Source organism: Neofelis nebulosa, chromosome 3 (genome assembly GCF_028018385.1).
Source record: "Neofelis nebulosa isolate mNeoNeb1 chromosome 3, mNeoNeb1.pri, whole genome shotgun sequence".
NCBI classification, from domain to species: Eukaryota; Metazoa; Chordata; class Mammalia; order Carnivora; family Felidae; genus Neofelis; species Neofelis nebulosa.
Window position 1 is genome coordinate 7,243,754 of NC_080784.1, and position 21,957 is coordinate 7,265,710.

The 21,957-nt window shown below is 38.5% G+C and overlaps 1 non-coding gene and 1 pseudogene across 1 annotated transcript; one reads left to right on the forward strand and one right to left on the reverse strand.

The window, feature by feature from the left end:
* LOC131506275 (osteoclast-stimulating factor 1-like) overlaps positions 1–21,677 on the reverse strand; it is a 52,223-nt pseudogene extending 30,546 nt beyond the window's left edge.
* LOC131508266 (U6atac minor spliceosomal RNA) lies at positions 17,520–17,641 on the forward strand. Its single transcript, XR_009259964.1, has one exon. It is a non-coding gene; the product is annotated as a U6atac minor spliceosomal RNA (small nuclear RNA).
* Positions 21,678–21,957: the final 280 nt, after the last annotated feature.

Sequence of the window (21,957 nt, forward strand, 5' to 3'; positions counted from 1 at the left end):
GTGCTTTATGTCCATTTTCTCATGCGAATATGAAAAGCAGTACTTAGGTTCAATATACAGCCAGGGCATGTCCACTGTGGGAGAGTCCATTTCTGTAAAGTCTCAGTAAGTAGCCATCTCTTCCTTAACCTGGAAGACCTTGGACTTCCCTCACAATACTGTTAGATTTTGGTGGGGGGAGGGTAGGGTTGCACATGTTGCCTACAAGTCTGACAGGCAGGTTGGGTGACAGGTTGGTTTTTTTTCATAAATTTTTTAACGTTTATTTGTCATTGAGAGACAGACACAGAGCATGAGCAGGGAAGGGGCAGAAAGAGGGGGAGCCTGGAAGCAGTCTCCAGGCTCTGAACTGTCAGCACAGAGCCCGACGTGGGGCTCTAACTCACAAACCGTGAGATTATGACCTGAGCTGAAGTAGGACGCTTAACCGACTGAGCCACCCAGGTGGCCCTGGTGACAGGTTTTAAGTGGGATGACCTACAGGTCCTTGGCATTTAGTACAGTCCAGCGAGGGGCTAGCCAGAAAGTGCAGGAATGAAGCTATGTAGAGCCAGAAAGACTTTAGAGATGATCTGGCCCAATCTTTCATTTCAGACCAGAGGAATTAGAGCCTTAGAGAGGCTAGGTGGTTGTCCAGAATTACTCAAAATGTTGATGGCAGGGATGGGGTGAGAGCTCCAGGGTTCTAACTTGTCACTCCAGGCTTCCTCTGGTGAAGGCAGCACGCATGGTTTCCAAGGAAATCAGCCAGGTCCTCAATAAGAGAAAACCAGGGGGTTCAGGAGAGGTTCCAGTGATGCATGCAGACAAAAATGCCACAGGAAACAAGTGCTCAAGTGGGGCAGTGACAGGAACAAATAGAAAGGACAATGGCGTCAGAGGTGGCGTAAGGCAGCATGTAATTAAGTGACAAATGCACGCCTCCAGCAACTGGTGCTTTGGAAATTGTAAAAAGATCACTGGCATAGATGGATGGAAAGGAAGTCATTGGGTAAATTTTATCCTTCAGCTTAAAAGGCATGAACATGTCAGGTTCATGAGGAGAGGCAGGTTATGCTCTTAGGGAGGACTAAGATAGGCTACCCATGCAACAGAATGGGATTTAATTTTTAAAAATGGCAATGGTGGACAGTACTTCAGCGCATTGTGCATACACGATTGCATGTGGAGGCCTGATTTTTCTGTCTTTGCTGATTGACATCAAAGCATGTTGCATTCGCATTAGTGATGATTATTCACTTCTAGTTAGGTGGGATTTAGTGTGAGATGTATGCAAAGGAAGTTAAGGAAGCAACGTGAGATTTTTGTCTAGCCATCATTATTTATTCATTCTTAAGTATCTCTACATTTTTATACACAGCCAAAGGTAACATTACACCTGCAGCAAAATTTTCCCTTTGGTTGAAAGAGTTCATTCTTAACACTTTATCACCTCAACAAGGCCAACTGAATATAGTCCTAAAGACTCACGGCCATGTCTTCCCTCCAGGATCATGACCACCTTCCCTAAAACAAACTTGTTTAAGCTCTGAACTTCCATTGCAATAACCTAACTTGTCTTTTTTTCCTCCAGGAAAATATAGTAAGAAAATAACACAAATAACTAAGCGTCAATAGGTTATATGGTCCATACATCTTAAGTGCAAATCCTGTGTTATGTGTTAAAGGCCAAAGGAAAATTTCTGCTATAGTCTGGTGGAATTTTCAGAAATTGATATTCCTCAGTGGGATGTTTCAAGTTTGCTCTTTAGAAGCCTGATAATTTTACCTGGCTTTCTTTCTATTCAAATTCATCAACCAGTTAGCTTAACCAGAAATTTTTGCAAGCACATGCTCTTTCCCACTTTTCATTAGATAGCTTATATGCTTCACACAGAATCTAACTTGCAGCTAACCTGAAAACCTAAGAAAACTAGGTAAGAATCACTTTATCAAGAAAAATACTGCTCTTTTAGACCTAATTGGTTTTTTCCCCCTTAGCCAAGATATATTTATTGTAACTTCCAGAATTATTCTATAAGTATCTGGTTATCATAACCACAAAAAGACAGCTTATTAGTTTCAACTGCTGGGTAAAAGCACACAGCATTTTCAAGATTTCTGGTTTCACCCTTTTAACCCAAAGAATAACTATAAATAGATGGTGAGTCTGGGATTTCCACAGCTAAGTGCTGCTATAAATAGTTTTAAACATTTTCCCACTTCATGCTTTCTAAAAGAACATTCTCCACTTCCTTTCTTGGATAACCTCTGGGAATAAAGCACAATCGCATTCAGAATTTTATTGAAGGAGTTTAATGAAACTCCTTAGGAACCTATTAGCAACTCAAAACATTCCTCAGATACTGAACAATCTGAAAATAAGATGATTTTACAAATTAATTTAAATAGATATTTCGAGAAATGGATTTTTAATGAAGTTTTTAGTATCTTTATTCTCTTCATTACTGGAAATTTTCTTTCAAAAAAACAAGATTAAGCCAAAACCTGAAGCACTTACTTAACAGTTGTTATTTAAATGAATTTGTTCTAATTTTTTTGAGACCTTAGCTAGATTCAGAACTCTGATGGCTACAAAGTGAAATAAATGTATTTCTTTCAACCTTCCTTATACATTAACATCCAGAAAAAGAGATAAGAAATCCACTCCAGCGGTCAGGTGTCCAGACTATTTGTCTTTTGTCTTTAAGAGTGTATACAAATCATCCTGTAGAATACACACAAACATTCAACATTCTCTGAAAAATCCCTACCATTAAATGCTTTCCCATGGCACATGCCTGGGACAGTTAGAGCAAAGACAGAGCAGTGCAGAATTCCCTCATTTCTCTAGAGAGGGATGCCTGCATTCTAGCAACCTCTGCTGGTGGTTATTTTGACTAGGGAGAAAGTAAAATAGTCAGTCTTCTAAATGACAGAAAAATTAAGCAAAGTAAGAACAATAAAAATAGGTAATGGCAGTACAATTTATGTTCCTGTTTTATATTTTGGTGAAAATGGGGGGCAGGGTGGGGGGGGCAATGAGAGGTTATCAAAAATTTTTAATTAAGGTTTTATACAAACAGGAAATAAAAAAAAATACATGGAAACAAATAAATATGGAAACACAATGGTCCAAAGCCTTTGGGACACAGCAAAAGCAATTCTAGGATGGAAGTTTATGGTGTTACAGGCTTATCTTAAGAAACAAGAAAAATTAAAAGAACAAAGCCCAGAGTTAGAAGAAAAAAATAATAAAGATCAGAGCAAAAATAAAGGAATAGAGACAAAAAAAGGAAAGATCAATAAAAACAAGTGTTTGTTCTTTGAAAAGGTAAAATTGATAAAACTTTCACCAGATTTATCAGAAAAAAAGGACTCAAGGTCTCAAAATCAGATATGAAAGAAAACAACTGACACCACAGTACACAAATGATTTTAAAAGAACAGCATAAAAAATTATATGCCAACCAATTGGTCAACATAGAAAAAATAAATTTCTCCCAGCATACAATCCTCCAAAATTGAGTCAGGAAGAAGTAGAAAATCTGGACTGATTACTAGTAATGAAATTGAATTGGTAATCAAAAATTTCCCTACAAAACAAAAGTCTAGGACCAAATGACACAGGCAAATTCTACCAAGCATTTAAAGAAGAGTTAATACCTGTTCTCCTCAAACTATTCCAAAACACAGAAGAGGAAGATAAAAGAAAGAGGCAAACTTCCAAATTCATTTTACAAGACCAGCATTACCTGGATGACAATTCCAGACAAAAACAATACAACAAAAGGAAAACTACACTATTCCTGGTGAGCATAAATGAAAAAAAAAAAGCCTCCAAAATATTAGCAAACCAATTCAACAATACATTAGGAGGATCATTCACTATAATTAAGTGCAATTTATTCCAAGGGTGCAAAGATGGTTCAATATTCACAAGTCAATGTGATGTACCACATTAACAAGAAGGATTAAAATTACATGATCACCTTAATAGATGCAGAAAAAGCATTTGGCAAAATGAAACATTTTTTTATAACAACTCTCAACAAAGTGCGTTTAAAGGAAACACACCTTGGGGCACCTGGGTGGCTCAGCTGGTTAAGCGTCTGACTCTTGGTTTCACATCAGATCTTGATCTCACAGTTCATGGGTTTGGGCCCTGTTTCCGGCTCCATGATGACAGTGTGCAGACTGCTTAGTATTCTCTTTCTCGCTCTCTCTCTGACCCTCCCCTACTCAGGCTCTCTACGTAAATAAATAAAACTTTTTTGAAAATAAATGAAACATACTTCAAAATAATAAAAGCTATATGTGGAAAAACCCACAGTTAACATCATGCTCAATAGTGAAAAACATAAAACTTTTCCTCTAAGATCAAAATCAAGATAAGAACATACACTCTCTTCAGTTTTATTCAACATATTACTGGATGTCCTAGCTGAAGTAACTAGACAAGAAATCAAAGGCATCCAAACTGTTAAGCAAGTAGTAAAACTGTCACTATTTGCAGAGTACATGATACTATATGTAGAAAACTTTAAACATTCCATACACACACACACACACACACACACACACACACACACACAATTAGAATGCATAAATGAATTCAGTAAAGTTGTAGGATACAAAATTGATAGACAAAAATCTGAATTTCTATACGTTAATAATGAAGTAGCAAAAGGAGTAATTAGGGAAACAATCCCTTTTACAATTTTATCAAAAAGAATAAAATACACAGAAGTAAATTGAACCAAGGAAGTGAAAGACCTATACTCTGTAAGCCACAGGACATCGATAAAGAAATTAAAGATGACAAAAATGAAAAGATATACCATGCTCATGGATTGGAAGGATATTATTAAAATGTCCATACTACCTAAAGCTATCCACAGATTCAATACAATCCTTATCAAATACCAACAGCATTTTCTCCAGAACTAGCAAATAATTCTAAAAGTTGTATGGCACCACAAAAGACCCTGAATAAGTAAAGCGATCTTGAGAAAGAAGAACAAAACTGGACTATCACAATCCCAGATCTCATGATTTAATACAGAGCTAGAGTAATTAAAACAGTATGGTACAGGCACACAAACAGACATACAGATCAATGGAACAGGACAGAGAGGTCAGAAATAAACCCACACCTACATGGTAAAATAATCTACAACAAAGGAGGCAAAAATATAAAATGGGAAAAGACAGTCTTTTCAGTACATGGTGAAAGCAAAACTGGATAGCAATATGCAAAAGAATGAAACTAGACCACTTACAATGTACACAAAAATAAACTCAAAATGGATTAAAGACCTAAATGTGAGACTTGAAACCATAAAACTCAAAGAAGAAAACATATGCAGTAATTTCTTGACATCATGTTTAGCAACTTATTTATGAATATGTCTGGCAAGAAAAACAGGAGCAAAAGTAAACTATTGGGACTATACCAAAATGAAAAGAGTTTTCAGAGCAAAGGAAACCATCAACAAAACAAAATGGCAACCCGGTGGATGGGAGAAGATATTTGCAAAGATCATATCTGATAAGTGGTTAATACCCAAAATATATAAAGAACATTAACAACTCAACACCAAAAAAGCCAATCTGATGAAAAAAAAATGGACAGAGCATCTGAGTAGACATTTTTTTCAAAGACCTATACATGGCCAACAAACACATCACTAATCAACAGGAAAATGCAAATCAAAACCACAATGAGACATCACCACACACCTGTCAGAATGGCTATCATCAAAAAGACAAGAAATAACAAGTCTTGATGAGGATGTAGAGAAAAAGGAACCCTGGTCCACTGTTGATGGAAATGTAAATTCGTGTGACTATTGTGGAAAACAGTATGGAAGTTCATCAAAAAATTAAAAATAGAACTACTCTATGATGCAGCAATTCCACTACTGGGAATTTACCCAAAGAAAATGAAAACACTACAAAAAGATATATGCACTCCTTTGTTTGCTGCAGCATTATTTACAATGACCAAGATATGTAAATAGTTCAAGTAACTATAGATAGATGAGTGGATAAAATGTGTTTTATACATATACATGTGAATATTAGCCATAAAAAGGAATAAGATCTTGCCACTTGTGGGGCACCTGGATGGCTCAGTTGGTTAAGCGACTGACTCTTGATTTCAGCTCAGGTCATGATCTCACAGTGGTGAGATTGAGCCCTACATGAGGCTCAGCACTGGTAGTGTGGAGCCTGCTTTGGATTCTCTCTCTTCATCTCTCTCTCTCTCTCAAAAATAAACAAACAAACAAAAGATCTTGCCATTTGGACAACAGGGATGGTCCTAGAGGGTACTATGAGAAGAGAAATAAGTCAGACAGAAAGACAGATACTATAGGATTTCACTTAAATGTGGAATCTAAAAACCAAAACAAATGAACAAAATTTACACCTAGGTCTTTGACCCATTTTGAGTTTATATTTGTATATAGTGTAAGGGAAGGGTCCAACATTTTTTTTGCATAAGGATATCCAGTTTTACTGGCACTGTTAATGAAAAGACTGTCCTTTGCCTGTTAAATAATTTGGACACCCTTGTCAAAAGTCAACTCTCCATATACACAACAGCTTATTTTGGGGATTTCCATTGTTTCCATTTATTTAAATGTCTGTCCTCATGCCAGTACCACACTGTTCTAGTTACTGGAGCTTTGAAATCCGTAAATGTAACTCTTCCAACTTTGTTCGTTTTTGAAACTGTTTTGGCTATTCAGGGTCCTTGAGATTCCCCATAAATTTTATGATGGGCTTTTCTGGGTTTTTTTTTTTTTAGAGGTCATTGGATTTTGAGAAATGTTGCAGTGAATATACAGATCACTTCGGGAAGTACTGTCATCTCAGCAATATTCAGAATATTTAGAAGCAATATTCAGTCTTCTAATTCATAAACATGTGCTCACTTGTGTCTTTAACTTCCTTTTTAGTTTCAGTGTACAAGTCCTTTGCTTTACTGCTTAAATTTATTTAGTATTTTTATTCTATCATAAATGGAATTGGTTTCTTAATTTTTTTCATTTTTAGTGTTTAGAAATGCAACAGGTTTTTTTTTTTTACATGTTGTTGATGGATCCTGATACTTTGCTGAATTTATTAGCTCTCAGAATTTTTTGTTGCCTCTTGAGTGTAATTCTATCAGATTTTGCTCCACTTTGATCTTCTGTTAGGTCTTGTATTAACCATTTATCATTATGTAATTCATCTTCCTTTGCAGTAAGTTTTCCCCTTCTGGAATGTATGTTGTATAGAAAAATAAGACCCCTCAAGCTTTGGTGTTTGCATATTACATTTCCCATACTTTTAACTTAACACTACCACTACATTTAAAGTGAGTTTCTTGTAGACAGCAAATAATAATAAAGTCTTATTTTCAAATCAAGTCTGAATATTTGCCTTTTGCTGGGTATGCTCTGACTATTCACATTTAATGCTATTGATATTGGTTTTAGGTCTACCACATTTTGTTTTCTATCTGCCCCATTATTTTCAATCTTGTTTTTCCTGCCTTTTAAAATTGATTTACTTGAATATTCATTACTATTCTAATTTTTTTAATGTTTATTTTTGAGAGAGAGACAGCGTGAGCAGAAGAGGGTCAGAGACAGAGGGAGACACAGAATCCGAAGCAGGCTCCAGGCTCTGAGCCGTCAGCACAGACACAGGGCTCGACACAGGGCTCGAACTCATGAACTGCGAGATTATGACCTAAGCTGAAATGGGATGCTACAAGGACTGAGCCACCCAGGCGCCCCCATTACTATTCTATTTAAATTCTTTTTTTTTTAACTATCTTTCATTGCATTTTTTTTTTTTTACTGGTAGCTCTAAGTATTACAATATGTATTCCTTTATAGTCTAGTCACAGTTAATTTCTCCTTTTAAGCAAAACGTGAAAGCCTTACAACCATTCCATTTCTTTACCCTCCCTGTTTATTGTTATATTATCCTATCTATTACAACCACATACATATTGATAACCTCACTATACAATATAAATTGTTTGCTTTCAACCACATGGATTTTCAGCAGCTGAAAGGAGAAAAGTAGTTTATATTTATCCAGATATTTATAATTTCTCCTGCTCTTCATTTCTAAATTTCCAAGTTTCTCTTGGCCTGGACAAGCTCTCTTAGCATATCTTCGAGAGAACGCATGTTGGTGTCCAATTTTGTTTCTTTCATTTTAAAATATATTTTGTCTTTGTTTCTGAAGGATATTTTTGATGCATATATAATTCTGTGTTGATATGTTTGTCTTTCAATACTTTAAAGATGTTCCACTGTCTTCTGGCCAATTATGGTTTCAGCTGGGAAATCCTCAAAAATTCAAATTTTTCTTCTTGTATAATGTGTTACTTTTATTTACTTCTTTCATGGTTTTTATTTTCTTCCTCAGTCTGTTTTTTATCTTTCTCTTTTCCTTTTTCCCCTCCCCACTTTGCCTCTCCCCAAACCCTTCTTCCCTTTGCAGTTTGATTTTGCACCTTGGCATGGTTTTCTTTGAATTGATCCTGATTCAATTTTGCTGAGGTTTATGTTTTCCCCCAGTTGGCAAGTTTTAAGCATGCTTTTTTTCTTTTCTTTTCTTTTTTTTTTCAAATAGTTTTTCTGCACTAATCGTTCTCTTCTTTTGGAACTCAAATGACATAACGGTTAGAACATTTGACATCATCCCATAGGTCCCTGAGGCTCTGTTACTTTTGTTTGAAATCTTTATTCTTTCTCAAATTCAGATTGGATAACTCACATGGGTCATTTTCTGTGGTCTTTTCTTGCTCTCTCCATTCTGGTATTGAGCCCATCCAATTCACTCTTTAAAAAAAAAAATTTTTTTTTTTGTATTACGTTGTATTTTTCAGTCCTAAAGTATTTTGTTCAGTTTTAAAACAGAAACAATTTCTCTGTGGAGACTTATTTCCTTTTGTGTATCTCAAGCATAGTTCTAAAAGCTCCTTAAAGATCTTGCCTCCTAATGCCAACATATGAGTCATCTCATTGTTGCCTTTTGTTGATTGACCTTCCCTTGAGAAATGGTCATATTTTCCCGGTTCTTTTAGTATCAAGTAATTCTTTATTATACTCTGGACATATTAAGAATTGTGTTGTGAAGCTCTGGGTACTGGTTAGGTCTTTTAGGATGCTGAATTCTTGTTGTGGGTTTCAGCAGGCAATCATACTGATTCGGATGAGACTTCAAGTTGCTTTTTGCCTTCTGTAGGGGCCGTTTCCTAACCACCACAGAGTTCAGTTTTCCAAGCCTTTTCTGTTCTTCTTAGGGCCTGTTTTGTGCATTCACGGATCTGGATGAACTTGGTACTTGTGCAGATTCGTACACAGATTTAAGAGAAGCCTCTTTCCAGTCTCTTGTCTCTTGGATTTTTCGGAGGTTTTCGGACTCCCCAGGGGTTTTTCTCCCCCACTTCTGCAGACAACAAAGAGGATTCCTCTTGGATTTCAGGTGTGTATGTCACCACCAAAGGACGGTAGATCTGCAAGGTGACTTTCCCACACGCGTGGGCCAGGAGAGAAAAAAAATCTAAGAAAATAACCGACAGGCACTCCCCTGAACTCTTTTGCTCACAGTGGCATCTGTTCTTGGTTCTCTGGCCAGAAAAGAAGCGTCTCTCAGGGAGGGTTTGCTTTTTTGCATCCACTACGTGGTTCTGCAACACAGGTTTCCAGGGTACCCTCAGGGGAAAATCAGGAGATTTAAAAAAATTCCAGGATGTTGGTCACTTGTCCTGGTTGTGTCTGAAGTTTTTGTTTCTCTCCCCACTTGCCCACTGTTGTTTACTTTTCAGTCGTCGGTTAGTTGCTATTTGTTTTCGATTCAGAGATGTTAACTGTTATCAATGAGAGAGTTAGTACTAACAAATGAAATTTTACTGAATGAAAAATTAAATCTGGTCTGTCCCTCTCACTGGGCTGTTAGCCCCATGAAGACATGGGTTGGGTCGGTCTTCTCCCATGTGATGTTACTGGTATCTGGTCCAGTGTGGTACATGAGAAGGTCAAAATAATTATTGAATGCAATGATAGTGGGCAAAGAATGAACAATAGAATATCAAAATATTAAGAAGAAAGAGAATTTAACCTAGGATATTTATAGGAAATTTAAATGTGAGATGTTCTGAGAACGATATGTCTTCTGCCTCAAAGATGAGATTAATGACAAAACTCTGTAGAAACACCAGATTTTGGAAGATGTGAGGGGAAGGACTTTGCAGTTGTAACATCAAATAATAAATAAAGCAATAAAGCTCTTGGCAGAGAGAACAAGCCAGAAAGTAATATACTATTCAGAAAACAATAGAAATTGGCATGGATTTCAAAAATAGAAAAAAAACAATCATTTAACAATCTAGGCTTTGTGTTTTGATAAGAAAAATAGTAATACTCTGTGGTATAGAACATGACGGAAGAGAGGAAGCTTATTGTTCTCTCTGAACAATACACAATGAAAGGCTTGAAAGCCAGAGACAATGGGAACTATCCTTTCTAACTGTTCCAGAAGGGATCGGTATTTGGCCAAATGAAGCTATCAGACACTCAGAAGCCAGATAATAAAATGGTCACAGGTCAAAGCAAGTGACACTTATCTAGGGTCATCAGGACAGAAGGAATGGCATTATATAGAATGGCTGTTGACATCTCTTGGCAGATAACAAGGGGAATTATAATGGCGACTCTCTAGAACAGAAGAGTGATTGATGTTCTGTCACAAAGAGCCACAGCCCATCCAAATGATCGGTCTCCAATGACAGTGTCCTCATTACAGGAAAGAAACGAACACTTCCAAAATGCCTATCATTTGACGGAAAAAGAACAATGTGTTTAAATGACAGAAAGTACTGGAGTACAGATTACAGAATGGTATGGTTGAATATTAACAGTCTTATTTCAGAACTTTTAAAGTGATTTACAAGGAAAAACTTCTGAAAACTATTTTTAGCATTTGTTTTCAAGAATGAAAGTCCTCAAACACTGAATGTAACAATACTGCCTCCAATTCTGGCAAATCTGAGTGTCACTGGGCTGTAGACATAAAGGACAATAGGTCCTGAGTGGGCGAGGTGAAGAGGAAAATGTGACACTGGTGACCGCAGTAATCAACTGTGAAAGATTACCTGTTACGCCTAAAGAAAGCTGGGAAAAAACTTCCCGCAGTCTAGTGACCTAGCTGACCTACTGAAAAAATCTTAAAGCCTATACTTTTTGTTTGCAAATTAATAGCTTGTAATCAAGTCTTTAAATGTGATTTTTGTCCTACTGGGTGTGCTATAGTAAAATTGAAGTTAAGAGGCAGAGAAAGAAATCAGAATGCTCGCTTTAACGTCTGTTTCATCTGTCAAGATGAACAGAGGCATATGAAGCCAAATTTAAATCAGCATGTAAAATATGACTGATTTATCACACACATAAAAACACATAAGGCCAAGTGTAGATGGAGTTTAAGAGTGGAAGTAACAGGGCTCCTGGGTGGCTCAGTTGATTACGTGTCGGACTCTTGATTTCAGCTCAGGTCACGATCTCATGGTTCATGAGTTCGAGCCCCACATTGGGCTCTGTGTGGATGGTGAGGAGCCTACTTGGGATTCTCTGTCTCCCTCTCTCTTTGCCCCTCACCCCACTTGTGCATGCTTGCTCACATGCTCTCTCTCTCTCTCTCAAAATAAAGAAATAAATAAACTTTAAAAAAAAAAAAGTGTGGAAGGGACAGTGACAGCAGACTGGACAACAGGTTGTGTAGCTCGATGCCAGCATTACCATTTCCTAGCTGTATCACCTGGGCAGACTCAGGATTTGTGGGGCCCAATTTCCTCATCTTTAAGATAACAGGCTAGCTCAACATTCCGACAGTCCTTCTTGGCTCCTCTTACGGTAACTTGTCTAAAGTGGGGCATTTTTCCTTCTACCATAAAAAATAGAGGATGCATTTTCTCACCTATGCAGATGACACAGATTTCATCACACACTAGGAGATTCCAGACAGATAACTGGCCCTGCAACCTAACCACCAATCGAAAGAGCCAGAGATCTGGAGCACCTGGGTGGCTCAATTGGTTAAGCGTCTGACTCTTGATTTTGGTTCAAGTCATGATCTCATGAGATCGAGCCCCGCATTCGGCTCCGCACTGACAGTGAGGAGCCTGCTTAAGATTCTGTCTCTCCCTCTTTCTCTGTCCCTCCCCAAGTTGGGATTCTCTTTCCCTCTCTATCCCTTCCCAACTCACGCTCTTGCTTTCTCTCAGAATAAACAAACAAAGAGCTACAAATCCATTATTCTAAAACAAAAGTTGTCATTGTTAATAGGTACCTCCCAACTTCTAACAGATTTTAGGTAACAATCACAGAAAGTGACTCAGTTTAGTATGTTAACCAAGTATAAAGAACTGGCTTATTCCAGAAAGTATAAGAAGTTTCTTTGTTCAAAGCTGAACATTCAGAGATAATTAGACCATCTAACTAAAAGCTAAGAGGAGAGAAGAAATGGAAAAAATGGAAAAAAAAAAATGGGTTAATGACAAAACCCAAATATGGCAGGCAAAATGTGATGTGGTACTCTGGATCCAATCCTGAAACAGAAAAAGGACATTAGTGGGAAAATGGGTGAAATCCAAATAAAGTCTAGATTTTAGTTCATAGTAATGCACTCATGTTAATTTCTTAGTTTTGACAACTGTACCATGACTATAAAAGGTGAAACTTGGTCAAGTGTATACAAAGGTCATTTGCATTATGTTTACAATTTGAAAAGTCTTGGGGCGCCTGGGTGGCGCAGTCGGTTAAGCGTCCGACTTCAGCCAGGTCACGATCTCGTGGTCCGTGAGTTCGAGCCCCGCGTCAGGCTCTGGGCTGATGGCTCGGAGCCTGGAGCCTGTTTCCGATTCTGTGTCTCCCTCTCTCTCTGCCCCTCCCCCGTTCATGCTCTGTCTCTGTCTGTCCCAAAAAAAAAAAAAAAAAAAAAAAAAAAAAAAAAAAACGTTGAAAAGTCTAGAGTTATACCAAAATGAAAGCATTTATTCTTAAAGAGTCTTTCTTCAAAGAAAATTTACAAAAAAGTCCATCTTGGAGGCAGTCCAACATGCTGACGACATAAGAATATCTTGCAACTCCTTCTCTCATGAGCACATCAAATCTACAGCTACATAGGGAACAATTTCACCTGAAAAACACTTGAAAACTAGCTGAGCAGCTCCTTCACACTGGCAATCACCAAAAGGTCCACATCATGGCAGTAGAGGAGGCCGAGACTTTAAACCCCACCGTAAACCCCACTCTGGTATTGTGACCCATGCTCGGGAGGGAACTCACAAACCCAGAGCTTCTCCCTAAGGAGAGAAATGTTGTACCGCACATCAGATATCTCAGCTTATAAGCCTTGCCCCTGACAGCAGAGTCCCTACCACATCGGCCTTGGAAAACCAATGGGACTTCCATCCACAAAACTCAAAGGGCTCTAACAAATTAAGAAACTGCTTTTCAGGGGCTTGTTCTCAGACTCACTCCTTTCCTGGCCTCAGCACAAAAGAAGACATTGGAAAAGCCCTCAGAAAACATGTGGAGGAAATTATTTTGCTAAACTTAAAGCATCAGCCAGAGGATCAGGGGCCTGTTAGGACACTCTCCAGAGATGAAGGTGTTGGCCGGCACTATTTTTGCTCTCTCCCTTGCTACAGCCATGGGCACCCCTTTGTTTGTTTTTCCCTGGCAGGGACCATTTCTACTTCCCCACTGAAGGGCACTATATTTACGCTCTCCCTCTGTCTTGCTAATGCTGGCAGGCATGATTTTACCAGGTGACATCTTCTACTTCTGTTACCATTATTATGTCAGCTACCACCCTGGGAGACACTCACGGATTACCTGGCTCTGGAGCCCAAGAGGGGGGTTGTGCTCCCGAGACACGTGGAACTCTAATAATCAGAGACAGTTCTTGGCAGTTCACACCCAGGACACTACAGAGATGACAGATGGAAACACAGCCCCGTCTTTCTTAGAAAGAGTTGCTTGTCCAGGAGTTTTGGCCTGAAGGGTAGGCTTCCAGTCTGGAACACATCACAGGGCCCACAGAGTCGCTCTCAAGAAACGGAGGCTGGTAGACACTCTCTTTGTGACCTCTCTCTGCCTTCCTCCAACTTGAAAATATCTCCCAGAAAGGAGTTGATATCCTAACTTTCGCAGCTGCTGCAAATCACCAGGCTCTGGTGGCATTATGCTCACAGGTCCCATAGGACCAGAACCAATACAGAAAGAAGCATTAAATATCAACCACACTCAAGAGTGTGTCAAGAGGCAAAAAAAAAAAAAAAAAAAAAACAACCACCAACTTAAAAAACAAAAACAAAAAACCAGGAACTCAATCATCCTCCAAAAGAGGCCTATCAGCTTATCAAACAGAAGACAAGGGGCAGGTTGCTAATTAAACTCCCATTTAGTTCTCACCATAAACCTTTCCAGAGAACTCAGAAGGTGGGCATTATTTTCTCACTCTAGGCCACACCAGTATCAATTCAAGGAGAACTCTTCTACGTGTCTGTTCCCCTAGTTTCTATGCCTGGTGCCCTGCTGGTGCATCTGCGACCCAGGGGATGCTCTTTGACTGCCTGGGTCTGGAGCCAGGATAGCTGGTATTCCTGGGTTCCTAGCAAACGAAGAGACAGTTTTTGGATGTCTCACCGCCGGAGAGTACCGCACAGAGAGTGGCTAGAACACCCCCCTACCCCCGTCCAGACTTTTTGTGAAGGAGACCTCTTTGCTTATCCTGGAACTTCAGCTAAAGGGGCAAACTTCAGGTTTGCCGTATATCTAGAGTCTACAGTTCTTATCAGCGGGCATAAGCTATGGGGATACCATGTCTCCACCATGTCTATGGGGGTAGAGAGAGGGGATACCATCTTTGGGCCCTCTCTCTACCTCACTGCATTTTTCTGCTATTTCCCTGAAGGAAGCTTATACACTCGACCAGAGCCCCAGGTTTTGCCACATTTACCAGTGGATACATCTAAATCATCTGTCTTCTAGGCCAGAAGGTTTTTTCAGTTGTAGTCCAAAGAACTGTATATATTTTCATATTTTAAAACCTGTTGCCTGTACTATGTTAAATAACAGTGATGAGAGTGGATTACTGTGTCTTGTTCCTGACTATAGAGGAAAAGCTCTCAGTTTTTCCCCATTGAGAATATTAGCTGCGGGTTTTTCATATATGGTCTTTAATTATGTTAGGTGTGCTCCCTCTAAACCTACCTTATTGAGGTTTTTATCATAAATGGATGTTGTACTTTGTTAAATGCTTTTTCTGCATCTATTGAAATAATCTTATGGTCCCTAACCTTTCTTTTACTAATGTGGTGTAGCATATTGATTGATTTCCAAATACTGAAAAAGCCTTGCAACCCAGGAGTAAAACCCCCACTTGATTGTGGCAAATGATTTTTTTAAACGTATTGTTGGATTCAGTTTGCTAGTATTTATTGAGAATTTTTGCATCCTGTTCATCGGGGATATTGACCCATAGTTCTTTTTTTTTAGTGACGTTTTTATTTGGCTTTGGTATCAGGAAATGCTGGCCTCATAGAATGAATTTGGAAGTTTTCCTTCATTTCTATTTTATGGAATAGTTTGAGAAGAGTATGTATTAACTCTTCTTTAAATGTCTGGTAGCACTCACCTGTGAAGCCATCTGGTCTTGGACTTTTGTTTGTCGGGGGTTTTTTGATAACTGATTCAATGTCTTTCCTGGTTATCAGTCTGTTCAAGTTTTCTATTTCTTCCTGTTTGAGTTTTTGTCGTTTATGTGTTTCTAAGAATTTATCCATTTCTTCAATGTTGTACAATTTGTTGACATAGTTTTTCATATCAATCAGACAACAAAAAGAAATAAAAGGCATCCAAATTGGCAAGGAGGAAGTCAAACTTTGACTATTTGCAGATGACACGATACTCTTTATGTAAAACTGAAAAAGACTCCACCAAAAAACTGCAGGACTGATAAACAACTTCAGTCAAGTTGTAGGATACAAAATCAATGTACTAAAATCTGTTGTATTTCTATACACCAATAATGGAGCAGCAGAAAGATAAACAGGAATCAATCCCATTTACAACTGCACCAAAAACAGTAAGATACCTTAGAACAAACCTAACCAAAGAGGTGAAAGATCTGTACTCTGAAAACTATGAAACCCTGATGACAGAAACTGAAGATGACACAAAGAAATGGAAAGATATTCCATGACCATGGATTGCAAGAATATTGTTAAAATACTTACACTGTGCAAAATAACCTACAAATTTAATGCAGTCCCTATCAAAACACCAACAACAATTTTTATAGAGCTAGGCAAAGAATCCTAAAATTTGTATGGAACCACAAAAGACCCTGGATAGCCAAATCAATCTTAAAGAAAAGCAAAGCTGAAGGCATCACAATTCTGGACTTAAATTACAAAGTCGTAGTGATCAAAACATTGTGGTACTGGCACACAAATAGACACACAGATCAATAGAGCAAAACAGAAAATCCAGAAATGAACCCAAAACTGTATAGTCAACTAATCTCCAACAAAGTAAGAATGAATAGCCAGTGGGAAAAAGAATCTCTTTAATGGTGTTGGGAAAACTGGCCAGCTACATGCAAAAGAATGAAACTGGACCACTTTCTTATGTGATAAACAAAAATAAATTCAACATGGATAAAAGACCTAAATGTGAGCCCTGAAACCATAAAAATCCTAGAGGAGAACACAGGCGGTAGTGTCTTTGACATTGGCCATATTGAGTTCATTCTAGATATATCTCCTAAGGCAAGGGAAACAAGACAAAACACTCTTGGGACTATATCAAAATGAAAAGCATCTGTACAGCAAAAGAAACCATCCACAAAACTAAAAGATAACCTACAGAATGGAAGAAGATATTTGCAAATAACATATCTGATAAAGGGTTAGTATCGCTTTAAAATATATAGAACATTTATAAATATAGAGACCGTTTATAAAACTCAACACACAAAAGTGAACAATCCAATTTAAAAAAGGGCAGCAGACGTGAATAGAAATTTCTCCAAAGAAGACAAAGAGATGGCCAATAGATACATGAAAAGATGCTCAATAGCACTCTTCATCAAGGAAATACAAATCAAAACCACAAGGAGTCATCACCTCACACCTGTCAGAGTGGCTAAAATCAACCAGAAAAAAACACCAGGTGCTGGCAAAGATGTGGAGAAAGGGGAACCCTCTTACACTGCTGGTGGGAATGAAAACTGCAGCAGATACTGTGGAAAATAGTGTGGAGGTTCCTCAAAAAGTTAAAAATGGAACTACCTTATGACCAACAATTGCACTACAAGGTATTTACCCAAAGAATACAAAAATACGAATTCAAGGGGATACATGTACCTCAATGTTTATAGCAGCATTCTCAACAATAGCCAAAGTATGGAAATAGCCCAAATGTCCACAGACTGATAAATGGATAAAGAAAAGGTGGTACACACACACACTGTATGAAAAGAGAGAAGGTTAGCACTGCCCTTGACAAGGATGGAAGAGGCCCCTGGGCCTGACAACACGCATACAGTTAAGGCATTACCACCTACTTTGTGGCATCTACACATATAATGGAATATTACTCAGCCATAAAAAAGAATGAAATCTTGCCATTTGCAACAACATGGATGGAGCTAGGGAGTATTGTGCTAAGTGAAGTAAGTCAGCCAGAGAAAGACAAATACCATATGATTTAACTCATATGGGGAATTTGAGAAACAAATGAGCAAAGGGAAAAAGAGGGAGAGAAGAAAACCAAGAAACAGACTCTTAACAATAGGGAACAAACTGATGGTTACCAAAGGGGAGGTGGGGGGGGATGGGGGAAATAGGTGATGGGGATTAAGGAGCACACTTGTGATGAGCACCGAGTGAGGTATGGAAGTGTTGAATCACTATACTATACACCTGAAACTAATATTACACTGTATGGCAACTGAAATTTAAATAAAAACTTTAAAAAAGGAAGTAAGGGGTGCCTGAGTGGCTCAGTCAGTTGGACGTCTGACTTCGGCTCAGGTCATGATCTCATGGTTCGTGAGTTCGAGCCCCACGTCGGGCTCTGTGCCGACAGCTCAGAGCCTGGAGCCTGCTTCTGATTCTGTCTCTCTCTCTCTCTCTCTCTGCCCCTCCCCCACTTGCACTCTGTCTCCCTCTCTCTCAAAAATAAATTAACATTAAAAAAAATTTTTTTAAAGTAAAAACAATAGATGTACAATATAAAAAGATAGAAAATGTGACATCAAACACAAACTATGGTGAAGGGAGTATAAATATAGAACTTTAGAATACATTTAAACTTAAGTTGTTATCAAAATGACTGTTACAAACCTAAGTTGTTATATGTAAGTCTCCTGGTAAGCACAAAACAAGCTTATAGTAAAGAAAAGATTAAAGTGCGTATTCATACTGCTGGAGAAAGTCAGCAAACCACAAATTAAGGGAATAAGACAATAAGAAATAGAGAAGAATTACAAAACAGTCAGGAAATAATTCAAATTGTAATAAGTAATTCAAATTGTAATAAGTAATTCAAATTGTAATAAGTAATTCAAATTGTAAATGGAGTACATTTTCCATTCATAAGACACTGTGCTTAAACGGTTTAAAAAAAAAAAAGACCTAAGTATATGCTACCTTTGAAGACATATTTCAGCTTTAAGCACACAAATCAAAGGGATGGAAAATGATATTTCATGCAAATGGAAATGAAAAGAAAGTTGGGGTAGCTACACTTATATCAGACAAAATGGACTTTATTTTTTATTTATTTATTTTTAATTTTTTTTAATGTTTATTTATTTTTGAGAGAGACAGACAGACTGTGAGTGGGGGAGGGGTGGAGAGAGAGAAGGAGGCACAGAATCTGAAGCAGGCTCCAGGCTCCAAGCTGTCAGCAGAGAGCCCGACGCGGGGCTCGTGAGATCATGACCCAAGCTGAAGTCAGATGCTTAACCGACTGAGCCACCCAGGTGCCCCCAAACAAAATGGACTTTAAATCAAAGACTGCAATAGCAGACAAAGAAGGTCATTATACAATGATGAATGGGTCAATCCAACATGTACATATAAAATTTGTAAATATTTATGCAACCAACACGGTAACACCTAAATATGTAAAGGAAATATTAAATTTAAAAGGGAGAGACAGAGAGGGGTGTCTGGGTGGCTCAGTTGGTTTAGCGTCTGACTTCAACTCAGGTCATGATCTCACAGTCCATGGGTTCCAACCCCACATCAGGCTCTGTGCTGACAGCTTAGAGCCTGGAGCCTGCTTCGGATTCTGTGTCTCCTCTTTCTGCCCCTCCCCTGCTCGTGCTCGCATGCTCTCGCTCGCTCTCTCTCTCTCTCTCTCTCTCTCAAAAACAAACATTTAAAAAAATGTAAAGGGAGAAACAGAATGCTGCATAACAATAGTCAAGAACGTGCATATCTGATATACATCAATGGATAGATCATAAAGACAGAAAATAAATAAGGATACACTGGCCTTAACACATTAGACCAGACTTCTTACATATATAAAGAACATTCTATCCAAAAGCAACAACATAAACATTCACTTAAGGGCACATGGAACATTCTTCAGGATACATCCATGTCAGGCCACAAAGCAAGTCTTAATAAATTTAGGAAGAGAAATCATAACCAGGACCTTTTCTCACCACAGCATTATGAAACTAGAAATTGATGTCAATAAGAAAACTAGAAAGTTCACTAACATGTGGAGATTATACAATATACTGTGAACAAATGGGTCAATGAAGAAACAAAATAGAAATTAAAACACAGCTTGAACAAATAAAAGTGGGAATAAATTATACCAAAACCTATAGGATATAGCAAAAGCAGTTCTAAGAGGAAAGTTCATAGCAAGAAAGGCCTACATCAGGAAATAAGAAGTATCTCAAGTAACAACCTAATCTTACAACTCAAGGAACTAGAAAAATAAAATGGTAGAAAGAAGGAAAAACTACTAGAGTAGAAATAAATAGAGATTAAAAAGACAGTGGGGGAAATTCAATAAACTAAGAGCTGATTCTTTGAAAAAATAAACAAAATTGACAAACCTCTAACTAGATTCTCCAGGAAAAAAAAGGAGAACTTAAATTCAGACATGAAAAAAGAGATGTTACAACTGATACCACAGAAATACGAAGGATCAAAAAGGACTAATATGAACTATTATAAACCAACGCATTTGACAATCTAGAAGAAATGGGTAAATTCCTAAAAATATAAAATCTACCTAGACTGAATCAGGAAGAAATCTAAAATCTGAACAGACCAACTACTAATGAAGAGATTCAATCGGTAATGAAAACCCTTCCAACAACAACAACAAAAAACTTAAGGATCACACAGTTTTACTGGTGAATTTTACACAACTTAAAAAAATATTTTTTTTAATGTTTATTTTTCAAGGAGATAGAGACAGAGTATGGGCAGGGGAGGGGCAGAGAGAGAGGGAGACACAGAATCTGAAGCAGGCTCCAGGCTCCGAGCTGTCAGTACAGAGCCCGACACAGGACACAAACTCACAATCTGTGAGATCATGACCTGATCCGAAGTCAGACACTTAACCAAATGAGCCACCCAAGCACCCCAATGCAACTTTTAAAGAAGAAATACCAATCTTTTTCAAATACTTTTTAAAAGTTAAAGAAAAGGGGATTTTTCCAAACTGTTTTGTAAGGCCTGTGTTACCCCAATAGCAAAACCAGAGGACATGATCAAAAAATAAAGAAAAAATGACAGGCGATATCCATGATGAATATAGGCTGAAAAATCGCCCATGGAATATTAACAAAACAAATTCAACAACACATTAAAAGACCTAAATGATGGTCAAATGAGATTTATTCCGGAACACAAGAAGGTTCAATATCTGCAGATCCATCCATGTGATACCACAAAATAAAATGAAGGATAAAAACTGTGTCATTAGAGGCTCTCACTCAACATGGCATACATGCCAAGATCCTGTGCTCACCCCTTCCCATGGACATACCAAGGTCTGAGAAGACCTAACGACTAGCATAACAGCTGTTCCACAGCTAAAGATATAAGGAAAAAGGCACATCAAGATGGGGAGATGAGGCAGAAACACATTCAGTTCAGGACCCACATCCCTGGCATGGTGACCCACAAAGAGAAGTATCACAGACTTGGAGGTCCTTCCTCCGGAGCAAAGGCTTCAAGCCCCACCCCAGACAATACCCCCCCTACCATAGGCACCACTGGTAAGATCAACTCCCATAAAATCTGGCTTTAAAAATCAGTTGTACTCACCTCAAGGATCTTCAGAAACCAACCAGAATCACCACCAGGAGAGCCAGAGGGCTCTAGAAAGCGGAGACTCTGCTGTTAAAGTGCAAGAGCTTGAACTCACTTGCTCCCAGACTTAGCACAGAGGCAGCAGTCTGAAAAGCATCCGGGACATTACGGGAAGATTACCGACTAGTTTTAGGTTGTATGCTGGAGGAAAAGAATCCTGTAGGAACTTTATCCAGGGATCAAAGTGCAGGCAGGTGCCATTTTTCTTGACCTCCTTCTGCCTAGCAGGCCTGGTGCTGGTGAGTGCCAGTTCTGACACCTTCATATACATTGCTAGCAACCCCTACCCTTCCACCCTTTTCCCCTGCAGACACACTCCTCCCCATCTGCCCACTCTGGAGCTCTCCCAGAGCAGCTCCCAACCCACCAAACCCGATGGTGGTCTCAGCCAGCACTGTTGTCCCCTTTCCCCTCCTGTGGAACCTCACTGCCAAACCTGATGCATGGACTCAGATGGGACCAGCACCCCACAGAGTGGCTACTGTTCTGCCACATCCAGTAGGCAGTCTCAGCTGTAAACCGGGTCCCTTAAAAGGGGCCCCTGCATTAGG